The 13,629-nt window shown below is 43.2% G+C and overlaps 1 long non-coding RNA gene across 12 annotated transcripts in view; it reads left to right on the top strand.

The window, feature by feature from the left end:
• LOC142009119 (uncharacterized) overlaps positions 1 to 13,629 on the top strand; it is a 267,936-nt gene that overhangs the window by 58,512 nt on the left and 195,795 nt on the right. For 11 of the 12 annotated variants that reach the window (XR_012644350.1, XR_012644339.1, XR_012644342.1 and 8 more), the window contains 3 exons: positions 2,984 to 3,366; positions 6,126 to 6,170; positions 7,548 to 7,657. This is a non-coding gene — a long non-coding RNA (uncharacterized LOC142009119). The remainder of the gene's footprint in view (positions 1 to 2,983; positions 3,367 to 6,125; positions 6,171 to 7,547; positions 7,658 to 13,629) is intronic. The other variant, XR_012644347.1, reaches the window with a different exon arrangement.

Genomic DNA, 13,629 nt, shown 5'->3' with positions numbered 1-13,629 from the left:
TATTCCACACTCTCTTGCTGAGTCTGGACAGAGTTGTGGCCGCTTTTCCGATCCTCCTGTTTAGCTCAGTGTCCAACGACAGGGTGTCAGTGATGGTGGACCCGAGGTACACGAACTCGTGGACGACCTGTAACATATAGTTGTCAGTGCTGATTGATGGGGATTCAGCAACATCCTGACCAAGTATGTTTGTCTTCTTTAGGCTGATGGTAAGCCCAAAGTCCTTGCATGCTTTGGAGAACTGATCCAGCAGTTTTTGAAGCTGGTCTTCTGTGTGAGACACTACAGAAGCATCGTCTGCGAACAGCATGTCTCTGAGGACTTCCCGCACCTTAGACTTAGCTTTCAGTCTTGCAAGGTTAAACAGTTTCCCATCAGATCTTGTGTGCAGCAAGATGCCCTCTGTTGAAGATCCAAAGGCATGCTTCAGCAGGAGTGCAAAGAAGATCCCGAACAATGTCGGAGCAAGCACGCATCCTTGTTTGACGCCGCTCCTGATTCTGAAAGCATCCGATAATGCGCCGTCATATTGGATGGTTCCTCTCATGTCTTCGTGGAACGACTGGATCATCTTGAGTAACTGTGGAGGACAGCCTATCTTGTGGAGCAGTTTGAACAGACCATCCCTGCTGACCAAGTCAAAGGCCTTGGTCAAGTCGATGAAGGCTATGTAGAGTGGCTTCCTCTGCTCCCTGCACTTCTCCTGCAGCTGCCTTAGAGAGAAGAGCATGTCAATGGTAGACCTCTCTGCACGGAACGCGCACTGCGATTCGAGGTACACCCTCTCAGCAATCTTCTGTAGTCTGCCAAGGGTGACACGAGTGAACAGTTTACCAGTGACGCTTAGGAGGGAGATTCCACGGTAGTTGTTGCAGTCGCTTCTGTCTCCTTTGTTCTTATACAACGTTACAATGTTAGCGTCGCACATATCCTGTGGAACCCCACCCTCTTTCCAGCACAGGCACAGTAGCTCATGTAGGGGTTCCAGGAGTGTGTCCGCGGCACACTTGATTACCTCTGGTGGTATACCGTCCTGGCCTGGGGCCTTTCCTGCTGCAATGCTGTCGATGGCTCTCTTCAGTTAAGTGTTCAGTGACCTAATTAGTTTGGGAAACACTGGATTGTGGAGTAGGTTGTTTTTTGTACTTTCAGTGAGACTATTAACAAAACAAATGATTATTGTGCATTTTATGTGACCCCATGCTGTTGAGTCTGTTTGAGCTTACATTGCTTATGTATTTAAACCTGTAAAGAGAGCCACATTCCCGTGCTGTTTAAGGGGAATAATTCTTTCTGGTGTCAGCTGATTTTTGTTGCCTTTAAAATAAAGCTGAATTAAACAAAAATCTCAGTACATAGTATTTGGATTTTCTTACACCAGTAGTTCTTCATTTTCAGCATTCGGGTATGCATCTGTGTGGTAGTTTTGGTGTCTTTAATAACTTTTGTCCACCTTAATACAGACCTTACAGTGGTACAGTTGTATCTGTGCAGCTGGGCTTCTGTGAGGTCTCCTGTGTGGTTGCTCTGTCCCCACAGGAAAAAGCCCTCCCATAGGCATAATTAAACCACTCCCAGTGATCAACAGTAACTATGTCAGTGAGAGTGTGTGTTTTGCTGGCACAGTGCTGGCCACACAGCTGCTTCTGTCAGTGCCATTTACAACAATTTTGTGTATCAGAGGGGTAGCTGAGTTAGTCTGTATCTTCAAAAACAAGAAGCTCTGTGGCTCTTTATAGACTAATAGATACTGTGGAGCATAAGCTTTTGTGGACAAAGACCCACTTTGTCAGTTTTGTGTGTGTTTTTTCATACCAGGAAGCAAGCTGAGCTTTACATACGAAAGTGTTACAGTAGACAAAGCCTTACTCTTTGTCAAATTGCTGAGGTGTGATAGGAATAGATGGCCAGATTTTGAGACCCGTGCATGCATTAGGAGTACCTTATTCAATGACTCGTCCCGTAGACATCCGTGGAGCCATTTGTGCACTGAGGTTAATCCACGTGAGTAAAGATATGAGAATCTGGCCTGAAATATGCTTCAGTAGCCAAGGTTTGAGAGGAGAAAGAGAGGTGTAACCAAGATACAGTTGATGTGGGTAAGTGATGTTTGAGTGAATTTATTTTCTTAACTGTTCCACTGCTCTGCAGTTCCCTTGCCAAAACTTTCCCTCAGTGCACTGGTGTGTAAACTGTCTTTAGACATTTTCTCCTGGAGTGTGAAGGCATGTATGCCAAGCTAACTATCTACTTCCAAGCATCTCTGTCCTCCCCCCTTGCCATCTTGACACTCCCACGCCTTTCCCAGGGCACTCAAACTCTTTTTTAACGGAAAAAAGGAAAAAACAGACCTTTTTAAGGGAACTGACAGGTAAATGTAAATTGTTCTGGGCCATGGCACTTTGATTACTTTGTCATTCATATCACCTGCCTGAGGTAAAGCATCTGGAACTGTTAGCTCTTCAGAGCAAATTGTCGCCATCGCTGCAAAAGCTTTGTGAATCTAGTCATACTTTTTTGGTATAGAAGTGTTTAGATTGTCTTTTCTTTTCTTTGGCGGTCACCTCTTAATGAGTAGGACAGCTTCACAGTACTCTCCTATTTGTGAGTCTGTTGATGGCTGATCAGCCCAATTCTGGAGCCGCAGATCTTATCACAGAAGAGGCAGGTGTTAGCAGCTGTTGGAGGGCCACAGGGCATTTTTTGACACTTTTCTTCTCTGCCTGTCCTCATTTACACTGTGGCGAGACCTCTTAAATTACACCAACCCCTGACAGATGGTACAGTATTCATAAAAGGCACTAGTAACATCCAAAGGTCAGTTGAAAGATGCAGACTGTGTGTGTGTGTGTGTGTGTGTGTGTGTGTGTACGTACATTTTTTTTAAAGTAATGCATAGTAAATCCAGAGTGGAAGGAGTGATTGTTTTTCCTCTCCTGTCTGTCCATACCAGGTAACCATCTCTCTCTTTTTTTCTTGCAAGGTCTGGTTTCTTGACCAATTTGGAATAAACAATGGAGCGGCTCACCAACTCCCTGCAAAACATTCAAGTATTTCCAGACCCGCAGGATTTACAGAACCACCAAAACCTATGGAGAATGTCAACTGTAGATGATTTGGATGTGGAAAGATTAATGCAATAATGTTGCTGACCCTGGCTGTCAGTGGTTTTACTTTTGCTTCTGAAGGTGAATTGGGAAGGAAACATCTCTGTTCTCTTAGGATTATATTTCTCAATTGTTCACCATCTTTACTGGATTTGCTTCAGTCACTAGTTTCACAAAGAGGTGAATCGATACTTGTTGCAAGTGGAGATGTATTTATTTTTCACAGCAGTTCAAGTGCAGCATCTGTGTGTTTTAACAGGTATGTGTTTGGTGTTCTAATTCATATGCCAGTTCGGTTTCCTGAGGTTTCAGGAGTAGACAATTTGCCTTTTCTCCCACTCCCTAAAATCATAAGACTGTTTCTGCTTGCATGGTGCCATGTTTGAAGCCTGGATTTTTATTTATTTATTTAAAAGGAGGTAGCAAATATCCTGAAACAGAGGTAAGTGACAAGTATCAGAGAGGTAGCTGAGTTAGTCTGTATCTTCAGAAACTCCCATGGCACCTTATAGACTAACATAATTTGGAGCATAAGGTTTCATGGGTAAAGGCCCACTTCCTGCTGATAGCGCATGTTGATGGGAATAATAATCTTGCATTCAGGAAAGGTGCCTTGTCTCGTGAAAAGTTCCAAAGTGTTTTACAAGGAATTTCCATTACCTCTGAAGTGCTGCACTGAAAGCACTCAGATTAGGACACTGTGGAAAGTCTTCTGTAGGTCAGAAGACTCATAATTGTCAACCCATTCCTAAATTGTTGAAGTCCCCCTCACAGGGATTAATGGGAACAGTCATAAAGTGTCTGCAAGCTCACCTCACAACTGGTGCTTATGGCAGAATCTTTGTGGATGCTCAAATTTCATGGCTTCCCAATACAAGAAGTCCTGTGGCGCCTGAGATAAACTAACAGATATTTTGGAGCATAAGCTTTCATGGTCAAAGACATCCGACGAAGTGGGTCTTTGCCCACGAAAGCTTATGCTCCAAAATATGTTATAACAAAACTTCTTGTTGCTTTTGAAGTTACAGACTAACTCGGCTACCTCTCTGATGGATTCCCAATGTCATTGTTAAGTGACTTCCTATCTAAAATTCAACAGAAGATGTTTCTTACTGTTTTCCTTGCAAGAATGTCCTCTGTGCTCAATTCAATGGTTCTCAAACTGTGGGTTGGGAACCCAGAGTGAGTCACAGTCCCCTTTGAATGGGTTCACCAGGGCTGGCTCAGGTTTGTTGGGGCCTGGGCCTGAAGCCTGACCCCCACTGTTGAGGAGAGCTTCAGCCTTGGGCAGCAGGATACAGGGTGCAGGCTTCCTGAGTGGGACTGAAGCCCTTGAGCTTCAGTGTTGACCTCACTGCCCAGAGTAGTGGAAGTAGGGCTTTGGCACCATGGGGCTCGGACTGGCTCAGGCTTCTGTCTCTGCTCCTGTGTTCATGTGGTAATTTTTGTTGTCAGGCATAGCTAACAGTGCAGTGAGGTTTGAGACCCCGCTGTGTAACTGCTGGCCACTGCATACAGACAAATGGGAACAGTAGGTCTGAGAAGTGCATCCTACCCCCAGTCATCTCCATGTAGTGAGAAGCCCAAAGATTGATGGAAGTTGGAACAAATCCAGTGTCTTGCTCTTCTCTCCACATATGTTCTTATTCAGGGGTCTGCAACCCCTGGCACTCGTGCCAAGAGTGTCATGCCAGTCAATTTTCATCAGCACTCGAAGTGGGAATTCAGTCCTGCCCCTCCTCCCCCGTGCAGCCGAGAGCTTGTCAAAGCCGTGCCCCCTGTGGATTAACAAGAGACCAGCTAATGCTACCAACCACCACCTGAATGGTAAAGCTCTGCATCTTCATTTATTAATGAAGCTGTTGTAAGTAGGGCTATTAGTGACTTTAAAAAGGATCTCCGGCACTGAGACTATACACAGAGGTCAAAAGGTCAAATTTTGGCACGCCACCTCGGAAAGGTTGCTGTCCCCTCTCTAATTAATTGTTGAGTTCTAGGAACCCTCTGTAGTGAATAGTAACAGAGAGACAGCCGTGTTAGTCTCTATACTATCAAAACAAAACAGTCCAGATTCATTGTAAGTCTCAAAATGGGTGTATCTAAAAAGGTTTAAAGGGAGGTAATAGAGATGTTAAATCCAGCACACATGTACATTGTTTACGTTTGTGTGTATAAATGCACAAAGTATTTTATAGAAGGTGTGTGTTGTTACTGTGAAGTGTTTGTGCATTTGTGCACTTGTCTATATTATTCAGAATTTTAATTAAACGTTGAGATGTTTGGTTATGTTGATCCTTGAGTCTGAGAAAGGGCTGATGCAACTCCTATCCATCACTAATTAAGTCCTGCTTGTGACACCAAGTCATCCTATTATTCAGCGCATATATATATATATATATATATATATAATATAGTGTGTGTGTGTATACACACACACACACTCTGTAGAATAGGCACACACACTATGAAGCTGTGTATGGAACTTGTTCATTTAATTTCAAAGGGGATGAAATGAATATTTAATCCAATCCATCTCCTCTTAATTTAAACACATTTTAGCTGAAGCATTATCTCAAACACTATTTATCTCTAAAAAGCGGCTAATTTTAAATTTTTAAATGAGATATTCCCATGAAAATACAGAGGCAGATGAATCAATAGTTCTAATGACAAAGTGACTGAATTTCCATTTTGATAGATACCTGCATTGAACTTTGATAGTTTCAATTTACATGTCAGTTTTTTTGTAAGACTGGATTATGCTATTGGTCCCTGCAAGTGTTGGTTTTGCTAATTGCTGCTGCAATTTATTTTTGAAATGTCTCTGTTCCTATACATATTTTCATGAATAGGAATATTTTGGTTTGGATCCGAAAAAAGAAGAGAAACAATCACACTACACCAACACATAAGCATTTGATGAATCTGGCCTCTAGTCTCTTGATTTAATAACAAGAGGCACTAAAAGAGAAAAACACTGAAAATCTATAGCTAGAAATTTATTCTGTGCTCTTGCAGGCATTTTGTGAAGCATCAAAGAAGTCTATGGGTTCATCTTGCTAGGTAAGCAGTTACATCAGATCGAAGATGGAGTTTGGGGGTGGGGGCGTGCATGCATGCATGTTTGTGTATGAGTCTGTCAGTCCACTAATCCTTGCAGTTACATCAGCTCAAATCAGAAAAAGGTGAGCAAGGATCTGGAATGGAAGAGCTTTTATTAATTAAAAGGCAGTAAAAACAAATGCTTGATACCAGCTGAGTGCTTTGTATGTAATAAAAGCAATGCAGCAGTAAATAGCAATTGGATTTTTCACTGCTTATATAAAAATGACCACTTTTGTAGGCCATTTTTAGAGATTTAGGGACAGTCAGGAGCCCAAGTCAAGGAGAAAGTTTGTATGTAAGGTTGCTGTTACAGTTGCAGGTTCCTCTGAAAAAGATCTGTCACATAGCAGAGACGACTAGGTTAGCTATGCAACAAACACCTGCTGAGAGAGCCAAAGGGAGATTATATCAAGGACTGGCAGTGTGTGTAAGGTGCATTGGCAGCCATCAGAAGATTTGATGTCACCAGGAAAAGGTCAGTCCTGGAGCAGAAATTATACACAGGGCTTGCTTACACTTAGCCCCAGGCAAGAGGCTGTGAAGTGGCTGCTGGAAGTATGATCACTCATTAGAACGCTGTACACCTGGCCCCTGCATTTGTCTGAAATCTGAGGGAGTATATAACTGTTCCCACCAGGTATCTTGCTGTCTAGCTCAAATAACTGATAACTAGTGATGATGCCACCTCTGTGTATTTTTAAGGTGATTAAAAGAAGACTCGGGCTCAGGAGATCTAGGTTGTATTGCTGAATCTGCCACTGACTCATTGTGACATGCTGGTCAAGTTACTTAATATCCCTCGATTGGACTTGTTTCTATTGGCAGACTGAAAATGACTTTATTTTATTAATGCGCATAACCTCCCCGGCCCCTTCAGCATTTTTATTCTTATGTAGCGCCAGTGATGGGTGAAACCAAGTCAAAACTTCCTATATTCTCCTGGATTTACCATGCAGAACTCAGACGCTCAGTTGGATTGGATGTGAAACTATACTTTGCCTTAGAAATCTGCACATTGTTTAGTGGACCTGGGGGCATGTTTTCAGCCCCCATCTGCTTTGTGACACTTGGGTCATGTCCACATTACTCAGAAGGTAACGGGGCAGAGGGGAGGGAAGGGATTGCTCAGTGGCTTGAGCACTGGCTTGCTAAACCTACGGTTGTGAGCTCAGTCCTTGAGAGGGACATTTAGGGATCTGAGGGGAACACATTTAAAAAAAAATCCAGTAGAGATGTTGATAGGTCTTGCTGTGAGTGCAGAGGACTAGACTCAGTCACCTCTGAAGGTCCCTTCCATTTCTGTGAGATAAGTATATTTCTAAATTATTATTCCAGGCTTCAGTTTTGCATGCCTGGCAGAGATGCGCAAAATCCATCTATCAGGGGTTGGCAGTCGGCTTGTGTACCCCTTGCTGCTGTTGATCTTCCTCAGTGTGGACGGCCAGGTGAGTTGATTCTAGCTAAACAGTTGCTACACCAAACTTCTTCGTTAGTTTTGTAAAGAAGATAGTTGTACTGTCTTTGTTTTTGCCAGCATATCTGTGTCCATATTAAAAAACAAAAAAAATCAAAAAACCATATGCTTTACCAGCACAGTTATACTGGCAAAGCTTGTTTAGATGTAGACCAAGCTTAAACCCAAACCTGGCTGTGTGCCAAAATGTTAGATCATCGATTGAGCTTTGTTGCTCAATGTTGGGAAGAATCTTCATTGCTGAGTGAAAGTTCTGCTGACCTCCCAGTGTAGACAGAATTCTTCCATTCACCTAGTGATGGCATCTAAGGGAGGTAAATTAATGGTAGTTTATAGAATAACACCTCCGCCATCCCAACCCTGGTCATAGTGTCTACACTGAAGCCCTACAGCATTTCCGCTAAGGACTTAGCTTCTGTTTCCTAGCTGAGAAAAGTAGCAGAGAGCAGATTGGGCAGAGAGGGGAAAGTGATACAAACTCTGAGCCGGGGGTTATACCTGTGCTTATCCTGTTGTGGTTTTTATGTTTTTGTTTTAAATCTTTCTTCCTACATGACATTCTGCATTGGAGCTCTGTACGCCTAATGATCTGATACAAGTTATTAATGAAAACAGGTGTGCTTAGATTCTGTGTGTATTATTTCCTCCCCCATTCCCCTTGTAACTGGGTTTTGGAATGAGGGCAGCAGCATGAGAACCAGTCACCGGCTATGGCCAGGTGAGCCGACAGATGGTGTGCTTTCGGAAAGGGTGTAGCTTTGGGCGGAAGGGCTGGGGCATCTTCTGGATTGTCCCCCCTTCTCTTCCCCATCCCGGGGCACTGCAATGCGCAGCATCCTGCTCCAGCAGTAATTTAAAGGGCCTGGTGCTCTAGACGCCACTGCAGCAGGGGAGGAGCCTGGGCCCCACTGAATTGCTCCACTGTGTCCCCAGTCGGTGGGGCCTTGTCATTAGTATACACATTATATGAAGGTGAAAAACAACATTGGCATCCTGCAGAAATGCTCCTGTGATGACTGACTGCTTTAGTTCAGAGAGGAATCCTTTAGTACCCCGCACAGACAAACACCAAAATTGCAGCTTGGGTGAAGTTTTCAAATCCATGCTCAGCTGGCAACAAATGAAGGGAATTGTATTCTTTAAAGTCATTTTTTTGTTTGGATGGGTGAGGGGAACCAACCATAAGATAAATTTGACGATGGTAATTTGTGTGGAGTCTTATGTGTGGCTTTGTAAATTGGCTCTACTGAAGCATGGCAGAGGAAGAGAATTTAATCTAGAGATATTTTCTCTTACTAGACTGGGTTTCCCACTGAAAACTGCCTAAAAATACTCTGGAAACCGGGCTGAGACTTGTCAAAAGACAAGGCCTAGATACGTTTTGGGCAGCTCCGTTTGTGAGTGTACAACTCAGTTGGTCTCAGTTTTCACAGAGGCAAGAACCTGCCCTCTCCTATAAGGCTCTTGAAAGGCGACTCAGGTTGGTCACCTTAATTCACTGGTTGCTTCTGGAAAGGTTAGGCTTAAATCTTTGATTTGTGTATTGAATATTGTTTTATTTTAAATTCCTTCTCGTGTTCTTCCTCTCATGCTCCACCTTGGGCCAGACACACAGTATTCAAATCAATGTGACTTTCACTCTCCCTTTCTGGATTGATTGATGTTCATTTTCTTCTGTGTCCTAGTCTTCAGAGATGGGAGTGACAAGGAATTCCTTTGTGTTCACTTGCTTTGGTTTGGAACCGACAGGTTCCTGTCTTCTCTCGAACTATAGGCAGACAGTCAGTTGGTCCCTGCAATCTGAGGAGAATTTGGCACAGCTTTGTCTCATTTTCGCTTCCTTTTCATTCATGATGGTTACTTTCTTTGAAGTACTTAACATTTTCGCTATATCCAGCCTATTGCCCTGGATATAAAACAGCTAATGCAAACACAAAATCAGCTTTTCCGTAGCAGACCCTGTGTGTGACTATAGCCTCATGAACAGTGTATTACATGGGACAGTGGCTCTCAGTCTTTCCAAACTCCCTTTCAGGGGGGTCTGATTTGTGTTGTGTGCCCTCACATTTCATCTCATATAAAAACTATTTGCTCACCCATTCAGACATAAGAAGACAAAAGTGTCCCAACACACCGTTACAGGAAATTTTCCTCTTGTCTGATTTTTACCATGTAGTTATAAAATAAATCAATTGGTAGATAAACATTGTACTTGCATTTCAGTGTGTAGGATATAGAGCAGTATAAACAAGTCATTGTGTGCAATTTTAGTTTGTACTGACTTTGCTAGTACTTTTTCTGTAGCTTGTTGTAAAATTAGGCCAGTATTTAGGTGAGTTGATGTATCCTTGGAAGATCTCTGAATACTCCTAGGGGGTTTGTGTACCCTGGTTGTGAACCTCTAACATAAGGTAATCTGGAAATCTTTGGTGGCTAGATTCAGCCATGAATCCTTCATCCAACCTCCTTCCGGTCTCCTGTCTACTTATTCCTTCTCAGCCCTTCTTTCTTCCTTCTTACAGGTGTACCAGTAAAGGTTTCAGCTTCCTAATATCCTCTGTCGAATTCATCTGGCTTCTCCAGTAGAGGTATCATTTCCTCTCCCTCTTCTCTTTGCTAGGCCAGCAAAGCACTGGGAGGTTGCCAAAAGTCTGGAATGCTACATTTTTGTCTCTTTCTGGGCCGATTCCTGGTTCTCTTTTTCAGATGCTTGTTCATGTTTTTTGCTTGTTGGTCTGAAACCTTTTTGGCTCCCTTCTGCATTGTGCAAAAAGATAAGGTGTCTGGGAAAGAAATCCCACAGATAAGCAGGTTTTTTCCCTCTACTTTTCTGTAACTTACTTAGAAGTTGTATTATTCTGCCTTTGGATGACTAAGAAGGAAATGCCTTTCTGGTTAGGATACTTCTGTGAATCCACTAGTTTTTTTAAATCCTCATAGATTTGTCACTTTCTCATTTTTTTTGACGTTATATAGTACTAGCAGGGAAAAAAATGATTATCACTTACAGGGTTTGTCTCCCTTAAGAAAAGCTGTTGAATCTCGAACTGCTTAAATGACTTGGCTATCAAATTTACTTTGTGCTGTTTTTAGAAAGATCCTTCTCTTCCAAGTTATTTTTGAACATTCATTCTAATGCTTAACAATCTTAAGTCTTTTTCGTGTGTAAACTAGTTGATCATCATAATAGGCCAGCGATATAGGTAAATTGTATTATCTTTGTTTTTATATATGGGGAAGAGGATTTTGTCCTGTTCAAGGCCTCGGACAGGCAGTTGCAATCACAGCCAGGTTTAGATCAGCGAGTTCGTAACTGCCAGCCCAGTGCTGAGCCCACTAGGCCATGCTCCCTCTTGTATTGGACATTCCCACTGGATAACCTGAAATGATTTTGGGAATGCTCTACACCTGTCTTTGCAAATCTGCCATGGACATCTTTGCACTATTGCAGTTGCCTGCTGCGTGTGCCTAGGCTGAAGTGAAGGAACCTTAAAACAGAACACACGCCAAAGGACATCCAGGTGTGCTACCCAGCGTTTGTGGTTTCTCAGGTCAGATTAAAATTGCACTCAGCACTGTGCTCTCCTTTATGACAGGATATAGCAATGCATTTCTCTTTCCATTTAAGGCTCCTTCTGGAGGGAAGGATGTTGTCTGTTTCACACAGAGGTGGGCTGTGTTAAGAACGTTTTCTCTAGGCCAAAACTGCTGGTTGGGCCAATCCAGATTAAAAGCCAGTTAAAGAGAGTTGATGTCTTTTATGACCAAGCTCCAACAGTGTATAAAACTCATGTTTACATCTGCCATCATTAGGTTTCTCCTTATCTGAAGTGAAAGTTCTAACATGGGTGGATAAATCAGGTACTCAGGTAATGCCATTGCAATGTGTACATGTGACAATACACCTTTCTTATAGACATTTATATCTGTAGGTATACACACCCCAAGATTCAAGGTAGCCCTCTGTTGGAATAGCATTGCGTTAAAGTGCTTTCTTCAGACAAGCTACCATATATGTATACACACATGCGGAGCAAGCAATGCAAATATAAGAGATTAAAGAGAACACTAAAACATCTAGGAGTCTCGAAAGAACAGCTTTCATCAGAAAAATCAAATTACCCACTGCATGCACAGCCTCTCATCTCCTACGGACCAAGCCAGACTACTAATTCCAGAGATGCTTTTACCTGTAGTCTGACTTGCATAGAAATGGGAAGCCAGCACTGCTTTCAAATGGTTTATTTTTCTAGCTCTCCAGAGGCAGATTGGTTGTCAGAACCATACCTTGCTGTGCAGTAGGAAAAACAGCACATAATTGAGCACAATGACCATCTGCCGAAGAATGCTGAGTAATAGGATATAACGAAAAGTCTGCCGTGGCCCACTGTTGTGCTGTTGCTTTTCATGTTGGCCACTGTCTGGAGTGCAGCTCTGCCAAAAAGACAATTTTAACCAGAAGTATGACTGCACAATGCTCTGACCAGTAAGCCCTCAAAACCACAGCTGATCTTCAACATTTTTGACAGTTAACTCGCTAGGGATCCTTCTCACACTGGCATGCTCCCAGGAAGAAACATACGTTTGATTGGAATACAAAAGATGAGCCCTTCCCAATTTATGTAATCAGCCTGGGTCACTGATATTTTTCAAATTAATTGGAAGATACAAAGTAATGTCACTGTTTTAGACTGTTATAGCTTCATATCAGAGCACTACACCAACATTAATCAGACTTCCCGTCACCCCCACAACATACGTTCCTGTCATCAGTCCCATTTAATAAATGGTACCCTGAGCCAGAGGATAAGCAACTCACATGCAGAGCAGTCACTGGCTGTCTCGGGATGGAAACGGAGTCTGCTTCCAGTCCCCTGCTCTGACAGCTAGATCACATTGCAATACAATTAATAGCAGTTTTCAGGCAGCGAAGGAACTCAGGAAAGTGTGATTGAAAAATAATTATTCACAGCATAATCCAGTCACATTTAAATGACTTTTGATCTTCAGAATGGTTTACAAACTTTAACTTTCAAATCTCCACACCAACCATGATGACCCCCCACCCCACACACACGTGTGTGTCGACATGGAATACTGGCACCTCTGCAGCCCCAGCCGGGGGATTCCCAGCTGGGTGGTAGGGATACCTTGCCAGTCCCTCGGTGCAGAACTGGCTGGGGTGCAGAGGCACGCCAGCAGCCCCAGCCCTAGGAACTCCAGCAGGGAGCAGGGGTCCACAGCAGCCCTGGGGCTGGGAGCCCCACTTGTAGCTTGGTCACTGCATCCCTTCAGCGGGCAGCTGCTGGGGTGCAGAGCCCCAGCAGTAGCCGCAGCCATGGGAACCCCAGTGGGGACGGCATGGAGGGGTGGGGAGACAACTGTGTACTGGCTCCTCTTTGCTTACAAAGAAAGCATTATATAGATGTGCAAAATACAGCGATGGCCTTTCTGAAGGGTTCTAGAGCCTGTGATTTTTTCCTAGCATAACACTAACGCGCACACTCTGGTTGTACAGTGCAGAATTATTGAAGTATTTTACTGCTGAATTGAAGACACTGTTCCACTTTTAAGCTGTTATATCTACTGCATCGAGGAGAAATGCTTGTTGGAAATTAGGTGAGAAGTAATCTGACAATGAGACTGTTTGCGGATGTGATGATATAACCTAATTTGGGAGCTCGGAGGATAGGCACACTGTTGACCCTGTCCTGCAACTAAAGCATGAGCATAGAATCTAACAGAACAGCAGCAGGTTTTTCTGTGGACTCTTTGGTTCTTCCGTAGAGTTTTTCATCATGAAGATGTGTGGCAGCAGCTTTCCAGCTTACTGTACAACTTGTGGGGGTGAGGATGTTTTTGCCAAAGAGGGCATCGCAGATGTAGAGCTTAACCTTAATGGTCATGCATAACAGGCAGTTCTTGTAGTTTATATGCTCAGAT

The sequence above is a fragment of the Carettochelys insculpta genome, chromosome 2 (assembly GCF_033958435.1).
Source record: "Carettochelys insculpta isolate YL-2023 chromosome 2, ASM3395843v1, whole genome shotgun sequence".
Lineage (NCBI taxonomy): Eukaryota > Metazoa > Chordata > Testudines > Carettochelyidae > Carettochelys > Carettochelys insculpta.
This window is presented reverse-complemented; position numbering and strand designations above follow the sequence as displayed.